At 41.0% G+C, this 24,709-nt stretch overlaps 1 protein-coding gene and 1 pseudogene across 1 annotated transcript in view; one reads left to right on the top strand and one right to left on the bottom strand.

Moving 5' to 3' along the window:
• Positions 1-24,709, top strand: part of LOC134352491 (probable G-protein coupled receptor 139) — a 74,613-nt gene that overhangs the window by 18,065 nt on the left and 31,839 nt on the right. The gene's annotated exons all lie outside the window — the stretch shown is intronic.
• On the bottom strand, positions 19,915-24,312 carry LOC134353264 (probable G-protein coupled receptor 139; annotated as a pseudogene).

The raw sequence follows: 24,709 nt of genomic DNA, 5'->3' as shown, positions 1-24,709 counted from the left end.
AACATCGGTAGGAAAAGAGAGGAGGTCTTGAAGACCGAATTTAGGAAGCTAGGTAGAAAACTGAAAAACAGGACCTCCAGGGTAATAATCTCTGGACAGGTGCCTGTGTCATGCGCCAGCGAGGATAAAAATAGAATGATTTGGCAGACGAATGTATGGCCGAGGAACTGGTGTAGGGGGTAAGGTTTTAGAGTTCTGGACCATTGGGACCTCTTCTGGGGAATGTATAACTTGTACAAAAGGGATGAGTCACACCTGAACTCGAGTGGAACCAATATCCCTGCGGGCTGGTTTGTCAGAGTTGTTGAGGAAAGTCTAAACTAATTTTTCAGGGGGGTGGGAAACTGCGTGATAGGGCTGAGAATGGGGCATTTGGTATACCAGCAAAGACAGTGTAAAGAGAGACTCTCAGGAAGGACTGGCAGATAATAGTCAAAGTTGCAGTCAGTGAAATGAGTTGCAGCATAACGAGGATGAATACAGGAATGAAAGTGTTATACTTGAAGGCACGCAGTATAGGAAATAATGTACATGACCTTGTAGTGCAGTTAGATATTTGAAGGTGTGAGGTTATGGGTATCAGTGAGTCGTGGCTGAAAGAAAATTATAGTTGGGAGCTTAACACACAAAGATAAACATAGCTTTGGAAAAGACGGGCAGGTGGGCAGGCGGATAACGTGGCACTGATAGTATAAATGAAATTAAATCCTCAGAAAGAGGTAACATAGGATCAGAAGATATAGAATCAATGTAAGGAGAGTTAAGGAACTACAAGTACAAAAAGATACTGATTGGAGTTATATGCAGGCCTTTGGATGGTATCCAGGATAAGGTCTACAAATTACAACGGGAGATAGAAAATACGTGTCAAAAGGGCAAAGGTAAGATAATAATTGGTTATTTCAATATCTAGGTAGATCCAGGTAGATTAGATTGGTGCTGAATTTGTATCCCAGGAGACAAAATTTGTAGAATGCCAACGAGATGGAATCTTAGCGCAGCTTGCAATTGAGCCCACTAGGGGATCAGCTATTCAGGATTCTTTGTTGTGCATTGAACCGGATTAGATTAGGGAGAAAGTAAAGGAACCCTTGCGGGGCAGTGCTGAAAATATGATAGAATTTACCCTGCAGTTTCAGAGGGAGAAGATAAAGTCAGATATGTCAGTATTATACTGGAGTAAAAGATATTAGAGAGGCATGACAGAAGAAGTGCCCAAAGTTAATTGAAGGGGGATACTAGCAGAGACGATGGCAGCGCAGCAATGTCGGTGTTTCTGGGAGCAATTCGGAAACGCAGAGTAGAAGAAGAGGAATTCCATAAGCAGGATGACACAACCGGGGCTGACAAGGCAATTCAAAGCCAACATGAAAGCAAAAAGAGGGCATATTAGGAAAAATATTAAGAAGTGAGAGAATTGGGAAGCTTTTAAAACCAATCAGAAGGCAACTAAAAATCAACAGGGAGAGAAAACGTGGTGAAAGATGAGGGTAAGCTAGTCAATAATATCAAAGAGGACTGTGACAGCGTCCTGAATTACCCCTATGAACTGTGCTTTTGAAAAGAGAGAGGGAGTTATTTAAAACCGACATGTTGTTTTGAAAAGAGAGAGAGAAAGGAAGAAAGAGAGAGAGAGACGAAGACTAACTTTTGGATTGTCACTTTAAGGCACGAGGAGGATCTTTTAGATTTCTGCTGAGTTCGGAGCTCGTAAGTCGCTGTGGTGACCGAGGGCGGCGTTATTTGATGGACAATCGATTTTATGATTTTCGGCAGCGTGTTTATACTTCCAAGGACATTTGCCTGCTTGTACATTTCTTACACAGGCAAAGGAAGGAGGAGTTATTTGAATGACAGTTGGTACTCAGTATGGTGAGATAAATAGGAGGTCAGATGATATAGACCTCAGGCACATGTTTTGGACACTGAATGAGCTTCGTTGTGCCCGCAGAAAAAGTGGGCTTTTGGAGGATCGATCAAGCAGATCGATCAGTGGCTGTTGCAGTGAGAAAAGGGATTTACCGGTGGGGAGCTGTCCATATATCCACCCTTGCCTGGGTTGATAGCTCCACCACAGAAAACCGGTCCCCTTTGTTGAAGTCACGGTCGGTGACTTTTAAAGGATTTCGGAGGGCAACGAGAAGATCGACGTGGCCAGCTCAACTGAAGACTCAAATTTCTCCCTCTCCCTCTCTCCATTATTACTCAACTCAATACCACGAACTGAACTGACCTTTACTCATCATCGTAAGACTGTATCTTTTTACCCCTAGACTTGAAGAAGCTTGGTTTTTCACATATATTTCCACACTTACTGATTTATTTATATATATAATCATTGCTAACCTGTTTGATTTATCTACATTTGCATTATTGTATTGCGTAGTTACGAATAAATATCATTAGTTAATAGCAGTACCGGACTCCAAAGTGTTTACCATCTCTGCTGGTTCTTTAACCCGTCACGGGGTACGTAACAGGATACAAAACGTTTTTTCCAGATATATAAAGAGTAAAAGAGAGGCGAGAGTAGATATTGGATCGCTGGAGTATGACGCTTCAAAGGTAGTAATGGGGAGAAAGGAAATGAAAGACGAACTGGGTAAGTATTTTTCATCGGTACCCACTGTAGAAGGCACTAGCATTATTGTCAGATGTTCCAGTGTGTCATGTTCCCAGTGGAGTGAGATCCAGTAGCCTCTGACAACTAAATACAGCACCTAGTCTTCACGTGTGGCTTAGCTACTCAGGAGAATGGGCAAAGAGGTGGAAGATGGAACAAAGTGTCAGGAAGTGTATGGTCATGCACTTTGTTAGAGGAATAAAAGCGTTTCTAAACGGGAAGAAAATTCTAAAATCTGTGGAGAAACAGGACTTGGAAGACCTCGTGCAAGATACCCTAAAGGTTAACATGCAGGTAGAGTCGGCGTTGAGGAAGGTAAATTCAACGTTAACGTTCATTTTGAGAGAACTAGAATATAAAATCAACTATGTATTGCTAAGGATTTTGTGAGACCTCACTTAGAGAATTGTGAGACGCTTTGGACCCCTTATTTTAAAAAAGGATCTGCTGACATGAGAGAGCGCTCAAAGGAGGTTCACGAAAGTCATTCCAAGATTATCTTATAAGGAGCGTTCTTAATGGTTCGAGGACTGCATTCGCTGGGATTTCGAAGAATGAGCGGGGGAGGGAGGTGATTTCATTGAAGCCTATAGAATGTTGAAAGGCCTAAATTGAGTGGATGTGCTGACAATGTTTCCAATGGAGGAGGAGTCTAAAACCAGCGGACAGAGCCTCAGACTAGATGAAAACCCATTTAGAATGGATATGAAGAGGATTTTCTTTCGCCAGAGAGTGGTGGGGCTGTGGAAATCATTGCCACAGGCGGCAGTGGAGGCCAGGTCACCTAGTGCATTTAGAGAGGAGATTGATAGATTCTTGATAAGTCATGACGTGAAAGGCTACATGGAGAATGCAGGAGAATGGGACAGAGAAGGAAATAGATCAGCCATGATTAAATGGTGTAGCAGAATCGATGGGCGAATGGTTTAATTCTGCTCCAATGTCTTATGGTCTTATCGTCTTACATCGGCTTGGGATGATGGAAGGCATGGTCCTTTCAAATTACCAAATATATTGGACGAAATACATATTTTATGGAGAGGCCTGTAGGAAGAGAATTGATCAAGAGACAATGGAGCATCTGTAACGATTTCGACGCTCCTGCCATTTGGGCGTCCTGCTCATCAGTGCAATTTACCACTTCGCCTTGGCAGCCAAACATATTGCTATTTACCCTATTATTCAGGGTTCCTCATCCTCGAGGATGTTCCCGATAATCTACAGCATCCGCTTTGTATGTCTTTGTCGGACATCTCAACGCATCTTTAAGGGTGTTCAGTCCTCTTATTACTTCAAAAGTTGTGTCTGAATTTTGCGACCATTGATTGATGTGACAGAACATTCTGACTGCTGTCCGAATACCTTGTATTGTGCGAGGACAGTTGACAATACATGGAGATAAAATGGAGCACGGTTACTTAGACAGCCTCTTGTTGCTTTAGCCGTTCGGTAAATACGCTTTAAGAGTGTGAGTGCATTTCTAAATCCTGTGCACTGCCTGCACGGTGAGGGTAGTCTTTCGCATTGTAAAGATGCAAATAAAATTTTGTAAAATTTACTGTGCAATGAATGAATGATCTGCTTTATGCGCAATGTGCAAATGCGATTTACAGTGCGATAACACAGCAATCCGAAATGGCCCACTCTGCTCTAATCGCCGCCTGAATTCCATATCACTGAACGGTGGTTGTTTTGCATTCTTCTTCCCATTCCTATTCCGATATGTCAAACAATGGCCTTCTCTACTGTCGCGATAACCCCACACTCAGTGTGAAGGAACAACACCTTATATTCCGTCCAAGTAGCCTCCAACCTGGTGGCATGAATATCGATTTCTCAAACTTTTAGTAATTACCCCCCACATTCACCATTTCCTATTCCCGTTTGCCTCTCTCACCTTACCTGCCCCTCGCCTCCTTCTTGTGCTCCTCCCCTTCCCATTATTCCATGTTCGTCTACCCTCGCCTAACAGATACACCCTTCTCCAGCCCTTTATCCTTTTCACCGAACAACTCCACTTCACCCACCTCCCCCTCCCCTCCCGGTTTCACCTATCACCGACTACGTTGTACCTTTTCCTCCCCTCCTCCTACTTCCTTACTCTGATTTCTAATCATTTTAGCCAGTGCTGATGAAGGGTCTCGGCCCGAAACGTCAGCTGCTTATTCCTGTCCATGGATGCTGCCTGGAACACCAATGCCTGTGAGCGTAAATTCCTATAAAAGCCAATGGATTCCGACCAGTACTTCAAGGGGGAAACCTTCATCAAAGATCACCCCACTCGAGCTATTCTCTTTTCTCGCTGCTGCCGTCAGATAACAGGTACACGTTCAGGACCAGTTACTATCCCTCAACCATCAGGCTCTTGAACGAAAGGAGATAGCTACACTCATTTAAGAACTCTGTTATATTGTTATTTCATGCTCATTATTTATTGCTATTTGTTTATATCTGTATTTGCACTGTTTGTTTACAGTTGACCGTTCCTGATGTTTACAGATTGCAGTTACATTTTTGTAGATTTACGAATTATGCCCGCAGAAAAAAGAACCTCAGGGTTCTATGTGGTGACATGCATGTACTGTGATAATACATTTTTACTTTGTACTTTGTACTTCGTACCTTGTAGCTTGGTGTGCTGAGTTCCTTCAGAATTTTGTGTCTGTTGCTTGGATTTCCGCATATGCGGATATTCTCCTGTTTGCCAATTTTCTTTATTCCAGAAATCGAATAATCCTTGAAACGAATTGCCACATTATATAAAAGAAAAGCTGATGGGACTTTGGCCGAGAGACTTCGTGGCGGACTATCTTTGGAAGAAACTAGCGGTTCATGTGAAAAATGTATGCTAGAATAAGTGACGGTGTTTATGCCATTTACTACCGCATTCTTGTAGCCGTCGGTGTACCGGTTCACTAGTTGTACTAGACCACCGAGTGCATATATCATTGTTTGCTGTATTACTGTGTTTGTTACCCATCTAGGCAAGTTTAATTTCCATCATTTTCGGAATTTGCCAGTAATATTCAAAATAAAAATTTTATTAACCTCCTAAAATCTGAATCCAACACTGAATCCAGCTGGTGAACGGTTTGAAACCAAGATAAAGTTTCATTGTATTGACCTTGTATGATGGTGCAAAATCAGTAATTGCCACTGAAGAATTAGAGATACCTCTCTAGAATATTGATGTATTCAGTTTAATTGGGTTGCAATTTCGAAATGTGTAAATTCAGTTGTACATTCATTATCATAGATTTTCCGCGGCCAGCACAGTGTTCTAAGTCATAACTTGCCGGTTCGAATCAGATAAGGTATTTAAATGTTCCTAACTACAGGCCTATTCAGTAGACAAATTGTGTTTGCTGGAGATCAGGGGTGAGCAGAATGTACTGGAGGTTCATAGTCTACTGGCCGTTTATGAGGTATTTTGCTGTGCTTCGTTGATAGAGATAAAGGGATCCAACAGTTCCATCGGATTTTACATCATTTTGTTTCTATTATTCAGTGCGCTAGAAGTTCTCGTGATGGTATTCTTAAAGTGTTTCTTCGGTTTTGATAACAGTTGGATTTCGGTCTATTCGATGCATGATATGCAAGCAATCTAACCTGTCCAACAGAATAAAACGAATTGTCATTTTAATGGCGAGATATAAATTTCGATTTTTTTATCAATTCCGTCAATTTGCATGTATTTGAAATATTAGAAAAAGAACTGAATGACCAAAGTCTCAAACAGATGTTGTTTATTTCTCTATCTGCCTATTGAACTATTGGACTAATTTCAACAAATTTACGTAAATGTCGTCAAGTGGTTACACAAAACAACATAATTGACAATCAGAATAGTTTCAGACAAAAGAATACAGTACCTTATTCGCCTGGAACTTGTATGAATCGTTGGCATGGATTTCAACCCCAGGGCTCCAGTTCATCCAAATTTTACTCTTTACTGCAGTAAAAGTCAGGCGCATTCAAGTGGCTAGTAGAGCCCGGGAAAACTCAGATCCTGGGAACGGGAAGCAGCCAGGGCCATGTGGATATGGAGAGTCGAAGAAAGTCTATCATTTTACTCTTCCACATCTCGGGCAGTTTCATCCTTCCGTGGGTGACATATTGTGTAAATTTCCCGTATTGAGAATTTCATCGAGAACCAGATTTCAGTGGTTCCAAGTTCAGTCAGCCAAGTTTCATTCGTCATGTAAGTGAAAACATGCTTCAGCTGCAGTGGTCTTAGACTAGTATATATACTCATGTGGTGACCCATAGAGTAATTCAAAAATGCGGCATTATACCTTTGAACCCGAATTGCGAAGTTAGTAAGGTGAAGGCGTTTCAAATTTCATCATTTTTTTATCGCCGTTTATGACTTGGGATCCATCGATATGGTGATCTATAATAACTTTGTCCTTGGCGAAAAATGTGTGATAAATAACAAACTGGCGTTTTTCAACTGCGGTGATTCAGATGACGCAATACAGGAGGAGAAGATGGCGGCGCGACGCAGCTCGCAGCGGCCACTCCGTTGGTGATGTCTGTTATTTGTCAAGTAGGGTGCCGTGCACAATCCTGATTTGATGGAGACGGACGTGACAGCACGGAGGAACATCTGGAGAAACTGCTGAAATGCCTGCTTCGCTGCTGCTGCTACTGTGTGCTCCCGAATCTCCGGAGGAGAAGCCCCGAGCCCTCGGCTTTGCTGGTTGCTTGGCGGCCGGGACGCGGTCGAAGCACTCGGCAGAGGATGGCGCTCGGAAAGGCTGTATCGGAGGGGCTGGTCAGAGGCTCGAAGTTTTTGGACAGACTCAGAGCCAGCTGCGGTCGGGTGCTTCCAATGCATCGGCAAGTTGTCGGCACTTGGAGGTTCATGGCAGGGAGAGTTTCTCCCTTCTGCTGCCTGCGTGAGATGATGAGTCGATCGGCACTTTGAGACTTTTTTTTTTACCATGCCCATGGTCTGCTGTTTATCAAATTATGGTATTGCTTTGCACTGTTGTAACTATATGTTATAAATATGTGGTTTTGTCAGTTTGGTCTTGGTTTGTCCTGTTTTATTTTTGTAATATCATTCTGGAGGAACATTGTATCACTTTTAATGCATGCATTTCTAAATGGCAATAAGCGAGGACTGAGTGTCCTCGTAATCTAATCTAAACTAAACTCATCATAGTTCCAATCGCGCAATTTCTACGTTCTTCTGACTTTCCCATATCCCTGAAAATTTTCTCCAGCGCCCACGCAATTCCACCTTTTATTAATACCACGAGCAGTGAACTCCTGATAATGAGTATTTTCTGTCAGCGAATTTTGTTTTCTTTCCCTTCATGCATTACTATTTTGCCTGCAGTTATACAACCCTTCTACCCAGTCAAACATTCTTGCATCAAAGGTAGAGTCTGCCATATTCGAGGTCAAATAATTACAGTTTCGATTCTGCAGGGAGCGCTCATGGAGTGAGGTCGTCTCTTTGGCTTCGCTCCATTCCCGTTATCCTTTTTTTTAACCTATGATCTCCTTGATCTAACCCCATTTCTGCAGGGGGCAACTCCAAAAATATATGTTAAATAGGTGACCTCCCAGAGACTAATATATGTAAAAAAAACAGTATAGTAATTAGTCTACATAGTAAAAATTACTAAAATATATGAAATAAAAAAAACTTAGTCAATACGTATAATTAGTTATAGACGTTAATGGTTAATGTTTACGCTCCGAATGTGGATTATCCTGAATTTTTTAAACACTTATTCACTTTTTTCCTAACTTAAACGAGTATATGTTGATAATGGGCGGTGATTTTAATTTATGTTTGAATCCCATGTTGGACAGATCCATAGCTAGTCCGGATTTACTGAATAAGTCGGCTACTATTATTAACTCTTTTATGTTGGATTCTGGGATTTCAGAAATTTGGAGATTTCTATGATAAGGAATTCTCCTTTTTTTCACATGTTCATCGTTCTTTTTCTCGAATTGGTTATTTCTTGATTGACTCTCGTTTGATTCCATATGTAGTTGATTGTAATTATGACATTATTGCTATTTCAGATCATGCTCCAATGAAACTTTCCATCAAGTTAATGGACACCTCTTGTACTAGCAGACAATGGCGATTTAACCCTATTTTGCTTCAAGATCAGGACTTTGTCAAATTTATAAAGGAACAGATTGATTTCTTCTTTTCAACTAATACTACGGAAGAAGTTTCCAGTGGAACTGTTTGGGATGCCTTTAAAGCTTATATCCGTGGTCAGATTATATCCTATTCGGCCGGTTTGAAAAGACGTGTTAACAATGAAATACTTTTGTTGGTTGATAAAATTAAAGAAGTCGATAAAAAATATGCTATTTCTCCCAGTAAGGAGCTATACAAACACAGAGTTGAACTCCAATTGGAACCTAGCTTATTATTAACATCCTTGATCAAAAATCAATTAATGAGAACTAGAAGTGATTTTTATATTCATAGCGATAAATCGGGTAAATTACTGGCCAACCAATTGAAATTTGATTCGGTTAAACGTCAAATTACTAAGATTCGCAAACAGGATGATACTTTCACAGTTGATCATATTGAGTTAAACCAAACCTTTCAAGAATTTTATACCTCTTTATATCACCCTGATTTTCCTCATGATTCTAATTTCATGCATGATTTTTTAGGTAAATTGAGTTTTCCGAAATCATCAACCGAAGAGTCCCTATCATTAGAAACTTCCATTTCAGAGGAAGAAATAATAACTGCAATCTCATCATTGAATTCCGGTAAAGCACCCGGTCCGGATGGGTTTACAGTGGAATTTTTAAAAAAAAATTCCTCCATTCTTTCTTCTAAGTTGTCTAGAATATTCAAGGAAGCAATCAGTTTAGGTAAATTATCACAATCGTTTTACGAAGCCTCTATTTCCTTAATTCTTAAAAAGAATAAAGATCCTACCGATTGTGCATCATACAGACCGATATCTCTTCTGAATGTAGACTCTAAATTTTTTTCAAAAATTCTAGCAACTATATTGGGGTAGGTGTTACCTCAAATTATTTCTATGGATCAAACCGGATTTATTCAAAATCGCTATTCATCCTTTAATATTAGGAGGTTAATGAATATTGTTTATACCCCCTCACTTACTACCCCGGAATGTATTATCTCATTAGATGCTGAGAAAGCCTTTGATAGAGTTGAATGGCCTTATTTATTTAATGTTCTTTAGAAATTTAATTTTAATTTGACATTTATATCTTGGATTAAATTGTTATATTACTCCCGGTAGCCTCGGTTTGTACAAATAATTATAGATCTTTTTTTCGTCTTTTTCGTGGCACTAGGCAAGGTTGCCCTCTTAGTCCTTTACTATTCAATATTGCTCTTGAACCTTTAGCAATTGCTATTCGTGACTCGTCAAATATTTTTGGTATTACCCGTGGAAACGAAATACATAAATTATCATTATATGCAGATGATTTGTTGTTATACATCTCTAACCCGGAGGTCAATTCCTGCTATCTTAGATCTGTTAGCTCAATTTAGTAACTTCTCTGGTTACAAATTGAATCTTAATAAGAGTGAATTATTCCCTTTAAATAAGCATGTACCTACTTATGGACGTTTACCATTTAAATTGATTACTGATTCATTTATATATTTAGGGATAACAATTACGAAAAAATATAAAGATTTATTTAAAGCTAATTTTTTTTTACCTTTAATTGATCAGATTAAACTTTTATTTACCAAATGGTCGCCAATCTCTTTCTCTTTGACTGGTCAGATTAATGCTATTAAGATGATCATTTTGCCCAAATTTTTGTATATATTCCAATCGGTTCTAATTTTCATCCCAAAATCTTCTTTTGATAACGTAGATTCAAACATTTCCTCATATATTTGGCAGAATAAAAATCCTAGGTTAGGTAAAATGTATCTACAGAAATCTAAAAAGGATGGAGGGGGGGCTCGCCCTCCCGAATTTTAGATTTTATTACTGGGCAATTAATATTCGATATTTAAATTTTTTTGTTACGAGATTTGGACGTATCTTTAAACCCTCATTGGGTAAATCTTGAATCTAATTCATTACAAGGGTTTTCCTTGGGTTCAGTTTTAGGAACTTCACTTCCTCTTTTAAATTATATAAACAAATGAATAACCCAATATACTTTATATACTTTATATACTTTAATATATTTAATATATATAATAATATTAATATACTTTACGTATATGGTTTCAATTCCGAAGATTTTTTGGGTTTAATCAATTTATTCTAGCAAGTCCCATTATATCAAATTTTCTTTTTCAACCTTCCACTATGGATCAAGCTTACTTTGATTGGAAAACCAAAGGTATAATATCTTTTCGCGATTTATTTTTGGATAATTGTTTTATGTCTTTTGATCAACTCTCTAATAAATATAATTTACCCAGATCTCACTTTTTTAGATATTTACAGATTAGAAACTTTCTAATTACTGTTTCCCCTAATTTTCCACACCCATATCCAATGGATATTTTGGAAAAAATTTTAGATTTAAATCTCTTTCAGAAAAGTGTAGTAGCAATTATATATAATATAATTATGAATTTATGTCCTGATGCTTCTAATAAAATTAAAGCTGACTGGGAAAGAGAACTTGAGATTACTATACCGACTGAAAAATGGGAAAAAATTCTTCAGTTGGTGAATTCATCCTCTGTGTGTGCTAAGCATAGGTTGATCCAGTTTAAAGCAGTGCACAGGGCTCACATGTCCAAAGATAAACTATCTCGTTATTACTCTTATATTAACCCAATATGTGACAGGTGTCATTTCGAGATAGCTTCTTTAACCCACATGTTTTGGTCATGTCCCCTGCTGGAGAAATATTGGAAAGATATTTTTGATATTATTTCAACGGTCCTAAACATAGACTTACAACCTCATCCAATTACTGCTATCTTTGGACTACCAATGATAGACTTAAATAATTTAACCTCTTCATCACGAAAGATGATTGCATTTCTTACTTTAATGGCTAGAAGGTCCATTTTGTTGAATTGGAAAGAGATTAACCCTCCTAAGGTATTTCATTGGTTTTCACAAACTATGGTGTGTTTGAATTTGAAGAAAATTAGAAGTGCAGTTTATGACCCTTCCATTAAATTTGAAAACACTTGGAGGCCATTCATTCAGCATTTTCACTTGATGTAATTTGATCATTTCTAAACTTTTATTTATCTCTCTGTACTGTTGTTGGAGGGGATTGGAGTCGTCGACACTAAGGTTTTCTTCTTTTCCATTTTTAAGTTGTTAATTTTGCCCAAGTCTTTAGCTTAGTTGATTAATTCTGTTTTTCTTTGGGGATGGGGTTTGTTTTTTTTTGGTTTTTTTTTTCTTTTTCATGATTTTTTTTTCAGTTCTTTTTTATTTGTATTATCCGTTGTCAGTTCTACATGATTGGGAGCTTTGTTAATTTACACTATTTGATTTTACAATTACTTTTCCTAAGTGTAACAATATTTCTCCTACTATTTGTATTATTGCTATGTTTTGTTTCTATACTTCGAAATTAATAAAAAGATTGAAAAAGAAAGATAATTACAGTTTCTTCAGTTCGTCATAATTCAAATTCATCCTCTATGATAATATATTTTGAAGTCTTGCTCAAATGTTTTTGAAGTTTTTTTGGGGCAAAAAGCGCATTCTATCCCTTCAGCGTGCCTAAGAAGTATATTGCTCAAATTCAACACAACGTACCTGCTTTTCTAAACTACAATTATGTTTACGAATCTTAAGAATTAAAGTGCACTTCATTTTTTCTTCTGAGCAATGAGGAATAGAACTTTTTTCTGCTAAAACTCTCCCCATCTGGCAACTCCTCCAGCCATGGAATCCTGTTGGTGAATCTTCGCTCCAACGCTCTATGGATTATATTCTACGTCAGGTTTGTCTTGTACATGTCGGATAATCCAAGTAAACCAAATAAAGGAGAAAGTAGCATGCATGGAAAGAGAGATTTCAAATTTATATGATGCACCCTTCGTCAGCCCTGATCAACAGGACAAGAATGACTTCGCCTGGTCAGCAGAGATTGTGAGTTCCCATAGTGAAGTGAGTACCTGCGGACAGTTGGGCAGGTGGCATAATGTACGGCAGCTGTGTAATAGGTCGCTGATATGTTCAGCAGAACAACTATACACATAGAAGATTATTTTGACAGACAAATGGCAGAGGAATTTGCTCTTATAGAGTACAGAAAAGAAAGAACGTATTCTAAAGTCTAAGCCTGGAGCGTTAGCTATAACCCGAATGCCGGTGAGCAGAAAAGCGGCGGGCTGTGCTTTTTAGTCAATTCTCAATGATGCACGGACGTTGGGATTATGTCAACTTCTTGTTCACCTGACCTAGAACAACTGACGATTAAACCCAGACCATTATATTTGCCTTAGGCGTTCTCGTTCGTGATCCAGACCGCAGTTTACATAACACCAGTGGCAAGTACTCGTGAAACTGCACAATGCTGACTCTGAACAAGAAAAGGCCCACACCGATTCATTTCAATTTATAGTCGGTGACTTTAACCGGTACTGTTTGAAGAAAATCCCATACAATTGTCACTGGGTCGTAAACTGTTGCACCAGAGGTCCCAACACACCAGACGACTGCGGCAGTGCAGTACGATAAAGAATGCGTATCGTTCTTTCCCGAGACTGCAATTTGGCAAGTGGAATCGTTTGGCTGCACTCTTGCTACCTGCATACAGACGGAGACTAAAGAGCAAGGCTCCAGAGATCAAGACAACCAAAGGGTGTTATGGTCCGGTCCGTGAAGTCCGCATTCCGGGTCACAGTCCGGTCCGTAGACTCAGGACTCCGGGTCTTCCAGCTGTCAATCGTTTGGTTGAGGTAATCATAGGCACCTTATTCCCATCTTTGGGCTTGGAATATAAGTAGCCTTGGGATTGAGTGTGGGCTGCTGGTTTGTCTTGTCAGTCCCCCTTGGAGCAACCTGCTGATGGAACGCTAGTGAAACTATTTATGATCTCTAGGCCTGGTTGGAGGACCACCGCTTCATGGAGCCTTGTTGCCACTCGTTGGAGTAGTCTTTGCGGTGTGGATTCGGCTGTTTCCCGGGCCAGCTGAGTGGCTGCCAGCCACTCCGAGCTAGGTAGGGATCCGGCTGTTTCCATAGCCAGCGGAGGTTGTTGACTGTAACTGCGACTCGGAGCAGCCCCGAAGCAGAGATGGAACTGTCTGTCGTTCTTTGGTGTTTTTCTCTTCTTGTCCTCGCCTCCGTGGGGTAAGTCGGGCCGTTTTGCCGTTGTCCTGCTGGGGGGACATGTCTTGTCTTTGCCTCTGTTGGGTACGTCCGGCCGTTATGCCGTTATCCAACAGGTGGACCTGTCCCACCTTAGTGTGGAGAGGTTGACTCCAGGCTTGTCTAAGTAAAAGTCCCGGTTCTATGTCTATGTACTGTCCTGTCTCATATTGGTGTCGTGTTAACGATGAGTCCCGGCTTTTCGAAGGACAAGTCCCGGCTCTATGTTGATGTTCAGTTCCCAGTCGGTCTCTCAGCTCCAGCCTCCGAGTTATCAGCCTCCGCATTTCAAGACGAAGATCCCGCAGCCAAGCTCCAAGAACCCAAGCCTCGACGATCCCGCAGCCAAGCTCCAGGAACCCAAACCTCGAGGATCCCAAGCCAAGCTCCAAGTACACAAGCCTGAAATCCCCAGCCTCCAAGCTCACGATCCAAGGCCCCGGCCTGCAGCCAAGCTGAAGACCCAAGACCCCAACCTCAAGCCTCAAGAGCAAAGACCCCAGCCTGTCTCCAAGCTCAGGTCTCCAGACCCCAGCCACGTCCTGTCCTGAAGCCATGTCATGTCCTTCCCTGGTTCTGGGGTCCGATCCCGAGGCAAGACCCAGGTTCTGGGTCCTTGTCCAGTCTCGGGCTCGGAGTCGAAGCCTTGTCTCCTAGTCCATGGTTTCTAGCCCTGGTCCCGCTTTCCCTAGCCCAATCTGCGTTCTTGTCCCTGCTCCTGGTCTGAATCCTGTCACGTCCCAGCTCTAGTCCAGTCCTGTTCCTTGTACTTCAATGTCTGTGTCTTGCATTTGGGTCTGTTCCCAACGCCCTATTGTGACAGAGGGTGGTCGCGGGAACTGTACAAGATTGCCTTGAGTCACTGTACTGGGCCACGTTCAAGAACTCATCTGAAATCGTTCAGAGTTTTCCCCAATCAGAAGCCCTGGATGAACATTGAAACCCAGAACCTGCTGAAAACCAGATTAGAGTTTTTCAAGTCTGGAGGACAAGAACGCTATAAGAAGTGCAGGTATGATCTCCGGAAAGACGTCTCTCGGGGAAATGCAGATTCCATACTATACTGGAATCAAGGAGGGATGCTCGAAAACTGTGGGAGGGTTTGAATGCTTTAACATCCTACAAAGATAAACCTTGCAACAAAGGGGACAGTAGAGCTTCGCTTCCAGATGAGCTCAATGCCCTCTGTGTTCGCTTTGATCATCAGAACAGGGAAGAACTATAGCACACACAACCCCCCACCCCTCCACCCCCCATATATCCTGACGATCTTTTGGTCTCAGTGTATGAAGATGACGTGTGAATTGTCCTCAAGACGGTGAATGCAAGGGACGTTTCCGGTCCGGACGCAGTAACTGGCCGAGTATTGCAGACCTGTGCCGCCCAACTGGCTGATGTATTCACGGATATGTGCAACCTCTCGCTCCGGCAGTGTGTGGTATCCACCTGCTTCAAGCAGGCTTCAGTCGTACCGATGGCCAGGAAGAGCGTGGCAACCTGTTTAAGTGGGTATCGCCTCGCGGCTCTTCCATCCATACTGATGAAGTGTTAAAGAGGAAGATCTTGAAGAATACTCCTGTCTCAGTGGCGACTTGGATCTGTTCCAATTTGCCTTTTGAAGCAACAGACCTACAGCAAATGCTATCTCGTTGGCGCTTCGCACAACCTTGGAACATCTAGACAGCAAAGAGGCATATAACAGGATGCTCTATGTTGATTATAACTCGGCATTTAACATCATCATCCTTAAAAAAATAATCTAGGCCTCAATACCCTCTTGTGCAATTGGATCCTGGATTTCCTCACTCCCCAGTCACTTCGGGTTGGTAAAACATCTTTTCCACAATCTCCATCAGCACAGCTACACTGCAGAGATGTGTACTTTGCCCCCTGCTCTATTTGCTTTACACCTAGGACTGAGTGGCTAAGTACAGCTCGAACACCATATAAGAGGCTAATGACGACACCACTGTTGTGAGTTGTATCAAAGGGGTGATGAAGCAGCATGCAGGAGACAGATTTAAAGCTTGACTGAGTGGTGAAATAACAACAACTTCTCACTCAGTGTCAATAAGACCAAGGAATTGATTGTAGACTTCAGGCGAGGGAAACCAGAGGTCCATGAGCCTATAATCATCGGAGGATCAGAAGTGGAGAAAGAGAGAAACTTTATATTTCTGGGTGTCTCAGAGGACCTGTCCTGGACCCATCAGATAAATATTATTGCGAATAAAGCACGACAGCGCCTCTACTTCCTCAGCAGTATGCGGAGATTCCGCATGTCATTGAAAACCTTGGCAATCTTTGACAGATATGTGGTGGATAGTGTGCTGACTGCTGCCTTACAGCCTGTTATGGAAACACCGGTATCTTTGAGCAAAAAGTCCTATAAAAGGTAATGATTTCGCCCCAGTACATCACAGGTAAAACTCTCCCCATTGAGCACATCAAGGGGAAGACCGTCCAGACTATCTGCATCTACATGAAACGTTGCTGTAGAAAAGTAGCATCCATTATCAAAGGTCCTCACCACCCACTCCATGCTCTTTTCTCCCTGCTGCCATCAGGTAGAAGGTAGAGGTGCCTCAGGACTCGCACCAGCAGGTTCAAGAACAGCTACTACCCCTCAATCATCAGGCTCTTGAACAAAAGGGGATAGGTACATTCATTGAAGGACTCTGTTAAGTTGTTATTTCATGCTCGTAACTTGTTGCTATTTATTACTATCTGCGTTTGCAAAGTTTGTTTACGGTTTACAGATCATGATGTTTACAATTTACAGTTACTGTTCTATAGATTTGCTAAGTAAGCTCACAGAAAAAGAATCCCAGGGTTGTATGTAGTGACATTTATGTCATCTGATAATACAGTTTACTTTGAATTTTGAACTTTAACGTCCAATACGCTTAAACGTGTCCAATCAGAAGATGAGGGGCATCCCATCTGTCAAAGGTATTCACTCTATCAGTGAAATTTCAGATAAGCTCAAGGTTGCCAAGTTACGAAGAACTGTATGAATGATGCCCACACCCATATACCAGTGTTGTGCGTGGCAAAAATTTTGGCTATGTTACTTAAGTGAGAACAATTGTCTTCCAAAAAGCAAGTATAAGTTTTATTTCACTCTGGAGTCAAACAACGATCATAGCAACAATTTCTCTAGTTCAGGTCCTTACATTGGTACATTTCCAAAGAAGTGACCAACATCAACACTGGAAAGAAATAACTCCATGAAACTACTTCCTAAAACTCCGTCGCATTTAATCCGAAGATGACGACCCACGGACCTGAACTGCAGGAAACCTCGAAACACATGTTGAGGAAGACCGCTGTTCTCATCTCAGTAATATGGTCACAGCGTTTGTTATGCGTAGTACTTCGGTGGTGTTGGTGGTGGGGATATCACCAACTTAACTCTTCCTAACCTAGTCATCTTGAGCTAATCTGAAATTTCTCTGATAGCCATGGTAGATGGCATAACATGACCCAGCGCAAGCTCGAAGAAAATACTTATCATCTCATTGGCTACTTCAAGTCTTCTGTACATTAAGTCTGAACCCCAACATTAGAAAACTTTCTTTCCCTCCTTGACTATATGACAACTAATTATTCTACAACTTGTTTCGCAACACCCGTCTCCGTGCATAGTTGGCCTGCTGATCACGTCCCAGTACGCCAGAACGTCATCAACGACATATTACACAACCTCAATATATTATGCCATCTTCCAACACTTATTGCCAGATACCATAATGTACAGTGGTGTCTAACAAGTTTTATTCATTAAATCTATATCGTTTCATCATATTTCCCTGTTATCCAGGCTACGTCATTCTTTTGTGTGTTGAACTGAGCTGATGAAGGGTGCCTCGCGCAATTTTACCCCTTTTCCTTTCCATAGGTATTGGCTGATGTATTTACAATCCCCATCAGTTTCCATTTTTATGCCCCTGATCCGACATACTCCAGTCCAGATGGTACAATATGTTGCCATAGAAGAGATGCAGCAAAGATTTACTACGGTTCCGTGGCAATAATGACTCCTGAATAGAGAATACACTCAGACTCTGAATATCATTGCTTCGAAAAATGAGAAGAGACACTGTCATTTTCATAATTCATAAACATAATTAGAATGTAGAAAAGCAGGTACATTGTGCTGAACCCGTGTACTATCCGTCTTCCGCTCACCTGGGTTATAACATAACTTTCTGGCGCAATACTTCGGGAAAAAAATGCGTCAATTTCTAAATATACTTTCAGAATGGCTCCAGAGAGGAAGAATTTAAACTTGACCAACCGAAGAAGCTATAATTATATGACATGGAATATTACCGATTGATATATTTGAGGCAACAATGTTTGACAGGGTGTGATGCTACAAGGTTCGCGAGGCAGAGTTTTATGATTACAGATAAGACTGAAATGTGAGGGGGGGGGGAGACAAATTCCTCCTCAGAGAATAACCATTATCAGGAACTCACTACTTCTGGCATTCTGGAAAGTGGAATTGGGTGGGCACCGGAGAAAATTATTTCAAAGACAATGGGGAAATCACAGAACAGTAGAAATTACATGATTGCAAACTTGATTAAACTTCGTGTGTCAGATATAGAAGGAAATGTCAGACCCAAAACAAATGTGAAATGGTGCAAAATTCAAGGTTAGAGCGAAGCCCCAGAAAAGCACTGGTCTTGTTTTTGTGAATCCTCTGGTGATTAGACTTGTAAGGTTTTCCATGTTAAATGCGATTGAGGAAAAGTCGAGGCCGAAGACTACTCCGTTGAAATACCTCTGCCAAGAGGACGCGAGACACATTGCTAACCTGATCATGGAGCTTACAATAGTAAGTGAGGTGAAAAAAGAACCAAAAGGACCGATTAAATGCTGAGGAGGAATAAATCGAGAAAAAAAAATCAAAGAACTGGGGGATAAAAATAACCTCACTGTGACTGAGCGGGAGGATATCCTTATTTGGCTTAATGGTTTTGAAATTATAAATATTATGTTCTTCGCTGGAGTTTAGAAGAATGAAGGGAAATCCCACTGAAATCTATCGAATACTGAAAGGCCCTGATAGAGCAGACGTGGAGAGGGCGTTTCCTGTACTGCAGGAGTCTAGCATCAGAAGGCACAGCTTCAAAATATAAGGACGTGCTTTTAGAACTGAGATGAGAAGGAATTTCTTTAGCCAGAGAGTGGTGAATCTGTGGAATTCATTATCACGGGTGCTTACGGAGGCTGAATCATTGGGTATAGTTAAAGCGAAGGATGGCAGGCTTTTCATTATTATTATGCCAACGATTACATGAAGAACGCAGAAGAACGAGACTGAGTGGCATAATAAATCAGCCTTTATAGAATGGTGGAGCAGATTCAGTGTGACAAATAGTCAAGTTATGCTTCTCCATCCTCTGGCCGAACTCTCAGAGGCCTGATGAGGTGAATTCTAGGCTACAAAGGAAGGAGTGGGTAGAGATTCCTGGGAATTTGACAGAAATTTCCAAATCCACTCTGGCCTATATTTCATAAACGAAAGACAATGGGGGAAATACAAGATACAGATAATTACTGCATGCAAGTCAATCATCAGTGATAGGGGAATTATTGGAAAGATTAGGGGATTAACTTCTACTTGGTGATGCAGGATTAAAAAACTATATCGTCAGCATGGGTTCATTAATAGGGCATAGTCCAACTAATTTGGCTGGGGTTCAGCAGCTGCGTGACCAGGCGATGCAGTTTGTTGCGCTAGAAGGGCCGGTTCCGTGCTGTGTCTGCAAATAAATAAATTTGCATAAATAAATGTGTATATGTATGTATATATATATATCCAATAGACATATTTTGACATCAGTGAAAAGGGAATTACAGGGTTGAAAAGTGCCAATTAATTCCGTCCATCTATCGCCAAAGACCAATCTATTATAGAATACCAGATGGAAAGTTAACAAGCTTAAAACGAACTATTAACTGTAGCTGAAATTTGATACGTCTTCATTTTATTAACGAAGCAATTCGATTCCAAAGATATAGTACTGCAGCCTTCAACTCCTCTCTGAATTTATTCTGCGTCAGCACATAAATACAGGTGTTAGTGCAAGAGCTCAGCAGCCGAAGCATGTTTCCACTTTCCTGGCGAATGAACCTGGGGTCATTGAAATTGGAACCACTGAAATATGGTTCACCTGAAATTTCGATATAGAGGAAATCTACAACATAGGTCATCCACAGAAGGATGAAACTGCCGGAGATCAGGAAGAGTAAAATGGTAGACTTTCTCCGACTCTCCATCTGTGGATCGCTCTTTTTATCTCCATTATTTCGGGACCTGAAGTTTCTGCGGGCTCTGCTAGCCACAAGTATGTGCCTCACTGTTAGCACATTGCAGAGTATAATTAAGACAAACGGCAGCCCGGGGTTTAAAATTCGTGCACCCCAATCATACACTGTCCACACGTGTGATGTGTTATAGATTAATTTTCTGGTACAAAACCAGGGCTTACTGTCAATTATGTACAGCGGTTCGTAGATGAAGTACCATGGGACGCTTTTCAAACAGCTCAACACACAGAGTACCCCAATGACAAATGCCGCCGTTCTCTCGGTGCAATATTTTGTTTTCAACTTCTGGCATCAAATGGCTACAAATCGATCAAAAGTAAAAGCGACTGTCAACCAGACCGAACTCTCGGTCACTGCATAAATTATCACCGTGCTCAGAGTACAAGCCGGAGTCAAGGACATAAAACTAAATGGAAAATAAATGCTAACAATCCGATTGAATATGACAGCGGAGATAACAACCAGCAGATCCGCCACCGCCATAGACACCAAGTACCGCGTGATACATCTGGAGAGACCGCATCTTCCTTGGGACAGGATCACAATCGCCACTAAATTAACTGAAAGAGGGACATATTTGAAGTTAATAAACCTGATAGGAAAATTCAAAAAAATTAAACAAGTGCAAACTTAATCTATGATACATTTTGCAAATTAGAGGATAATTATTAAAATATGGTGTCAAAAGATAAAAGGTGATTTCCGCTGTCGTTTCCTGACACGAGTTCATGCTATATTTAGGTGTTAACTCTAAAATGTAAGAGCATGTATGGAGTGGAGGTTGTCCATGTGAATATCAGCTTTAAAATTCAATGGTACCTCATGACTTATCTTTATTTACTTTGTCACGTACCCCGTGATGGGTTAAAGTACCAGCAGAGATGGAAAACACTTTGGAGTACGGTATTGCTATTAACTCATAATATTTATTAGTAACTACGCAATACAGTAATATAAATGCAGATAAAGCAAACAGGTTAGCAATGATTATATATAAGTAAGTGTGGAAATATATGAAAATCAAGCTTCTTCAAGTCTAGGGGTAACTAGATACAGTCTTACGATGATGAGTAAAGTTCAGTTCAGTTCGTGGTGTTGAGTTGAGTAGTGATGGAGAGAGAGAGAGAGAGGGAGAGATTTGAGTCTTCAGTTGAGCTGACCCCGTCGATCTTCTCGTTGTCCTCCGAAATCCTTTAAAAGTCACCGACTGTGACTTCAACAAAGGGGACCGGTTTTCTGTGGTGGAGCGATCAACCCAGGCAAAGGTTGGGCACATGAACAACTCCCCACCGGTCAATCCCTTTTCTCACTGCAAGAGCCACTGATTGATCTGCTGATCGATCCTCCAAAAACCGCTTTTTCTGTGGGCACAACAAAGTTCATTCAGTGTCCAAAAACATGTGCCTGAGGCCTATCATCTGACCTCCTATTTATCTCACTGTACTGGGTACCAACTGTCTCTCAAGTAACTCCTCCTTCCTTTGTCTGTGTACGAAATGTACAAGAAGGCACGTGTCCTTGGAGAAAGCATAAACATACTCCAGAGAAACTATAACATCGATTGTCCATCAAATAATGCCGCCTTCGGTCACCATAGCGACTTACGAGCTGCTTGGTTCACTCTCTCCAACTCAGCAGATCTCGAAAAGTTTCTCGTGCCTTAAAGTGACAGTCCAAAAGTTAGTCTTCGACTTTCTCTCTCTTTTCAAAACAACATGTCGGTGTTAAATACCCCTCTCTCTCTCTCTCTCTCTCTCTCTCTCTCTCTCTCTCTCTCTCTCTCTCTCTCTCTCTCTCTCTCTCTTCAAAAGCACAGTTCATAGGGGTAATTCAGGACCCCGTCACAACTTGTACTCCTTATGTCGAAACTCTGAAAACGGGAGGTTCATTCAACTTAAGATATTGTTGAATCCATTTGGTGAATTCAGGATTGTAGTGTTCTATGGCTCTGTGACTCTAATACGACAGACTGTGAGATCGGAAGGCAGAGTAAATCACCAGGCGCAATTTTAATAGGTGAATTGTACTTAGTGCTAACAGCGAAAGGGGAAGCAAAGCGTGCCACAAGTAACAAGAGGGACGAAAGACTTGTATGCAGAACATGGTACTTGTTGTTCTTTGGCGTCATGAGGGTAATGAATCAGAAAGCTCGCGGGATATTCGCTTTTATTCATTTACAAAATCCTACATCAAGTAGAAGTGTTAGGGAGGTACATAAAGTCGGTGAATACGGAAACACAGTCGCTCCTGTTCTGCCGCTTATGACTCCTGCTTGATGTGTTAAACTGTCAGTAGAATGTCGCTGTTTATTAGAAGTGTGGAAAGGACACTTAGCTCGCATGTTAAAACCGCTATCAATCAAATCTACAGTTTTCCCAACAGTGGAAATGTTAACATACTCTTCACAATGTGTCGCTACGAGTATTGAGCCTCAACACAACAATTACAGCGTAAGAGTGCTGTTGAAATACAAGACAGCTGGGAACTCTTCCAGCTGACAGAAGCAAAGTCACTCTAACCTGAGATTGGAAGATGCAGATTACAGGTGACTCTTGTGTGTGCACACTCCGAGGTTAAACGCTGTCTCTGTTGCCTTTGATGTTTTTAAAGCGTTTAAGGGCCTTACCGCAAATATCCGTAAAACACTAACTTGTCGCTGCAGCACACTATGCATTTCGGTTATAATAATCAGAAATGTCATTTAAAAAATCTTCAAAATTCAATATTGAATCTGTCCACAGTCAGCTTGTTCACTCGCGACAAGCGCTCCATGGTAGCAAAGAAGTTAGAACAGGGGTGTACAATCTTTTACATTCCATGCGTCATTTTTTTTTCACGCACGAGTTCAGATGCGATTTTTTCAAGCACGACCTCTATATTAACATATTTTTGCAAGAATTGAATGGGGGTACAAGGGCTGTATGGCGCATCTGAACTCGTGAGTGAAAATAATTGACGCATGGAAAGTAAAAGTTTGACCACACCTGAGTTAGAAGGTCGCTATTACATCTCGGGACGTCGGAGCTGAGAGTTCAACCCCGGAGTCCTAAGTAAGGAGTCTCTGTACGTCCTCGCCGTGGAATGCGTGTGTTTTCTCCGGGTGCTCCGGTTTTCTCGTACAGTCCAAAGACGCACTGGGTAGGTTAATTGGACATTGTAAATTGTCTCGTGATCAGTGTAGAATTAAATCGGGGTTGTCGGGACTTGCTGGACGGCCCTGTTCGAAGGGTCGGAAGGGCCAATTTCACATCGCATCTTTGATTAATTAATTAATTAATCGATAGATAAATAAATAAATAAACAAACAAATAAGCAAAGCGAGCGGCTTTCCAATCTGTTGAACATGTCACATTGTTCGCATCCATTATATCGGACAGGCCAAAGCCCATCTACTGGTTATCAGAATAGAGAAGCAACGCTTCAAGAATGTTATTGAAGCATCACGAAAACCGATAGCCGTCGAGAATTAGAAATCCCTCCCCCAGCTCTAATTAAATTGATGTAGTATCTGTAAAATCTATTGGCATCTTGTATCTCTTCAGTCACAGCGCAGAGAACACCTTCATAACAGATCAAAAGATCATCTCCTCTATAACCTTCATGCACGTATATTCTATTGAGTTGCTCCCAAGGTCAGACTATGAACAAACTTTATCTGGTTCAAGTGGGAAAATCAGCTTGATTTTTATAGTCTCCAGTTTACATTTTGCAGCAACGCATTAGGTCAAAATCTGTGCAACTGTATCTTGGTTCCAGACCGTCTTCAGCAGGATTCTAGTCAAACCGATGGACGTTTTAGGAAGTTACTAAAACGCTTATCTTAAGTATTACTGGAAAAGTCTGCAATTGAACGATCGATAAGTTGGTTAGAGAGGTAACAAACACAAGGAGACGGATGTGCCACACTGTTAATTGCCAGTGAAAGCAGTCGTATAATAAACAACGATTTATGCACTAATTGGTTTAGTAGAAATGCTTACCCGGAACCCCGAAGGCTGCAAGAATTGGGTAGTAAATGGCGTAAACTTGGCCACTTATTCTGTCATGCATTTTTCATGATAAGAGTTAGTTTCGCCCGGAGATAGTCTGCCACGAAGATTCTTCTCCACAGATCAATCAGTCTTTCATTTATATGCTGCGGTAATCCACAGAGAGACAATTACTGTCAACGGCCATTCGATATTTGAAAAAAGAGATTTGGCATTTGTTCCCTTAGCTCATTGTCTGTCCTACAATAGGGAGGTGACTCGGAAAATTAAACAAATACACTTCAGTGATTTGGAATGCAGGAGGCGTTAATTAACAGAGTCGGATGGTTTAATATGAATGTCCTGTATTATCACATTGTAAATCCCATCCGAGTAGTACGAACTGTTCAGACATAATACAAAATATTTCTTCAATGCGCAGGGAATTCACAAAAAAAGTTACATCTTTGCAAATCGTA

This window comes from Mobula hypostoma, chromosome 10 (genome assembly GCF_963921235.1).
Source record: "Mobula hypostoma chromosome 10, sMobHyp1.1, whole genome shotgun sequence".
Lineage (NCBI taxonomy): Eukaryota > Metazoa > Chordata > Chondrichthyes > Myliobatiformes > Myliobatidae > Mobula > Mobula hypostoma.
The sequence above is the reverse complement of the archived record's forward strand: the minus strand, read 5'-3'. Positions and strand labels throughout refer to the sequence as shown.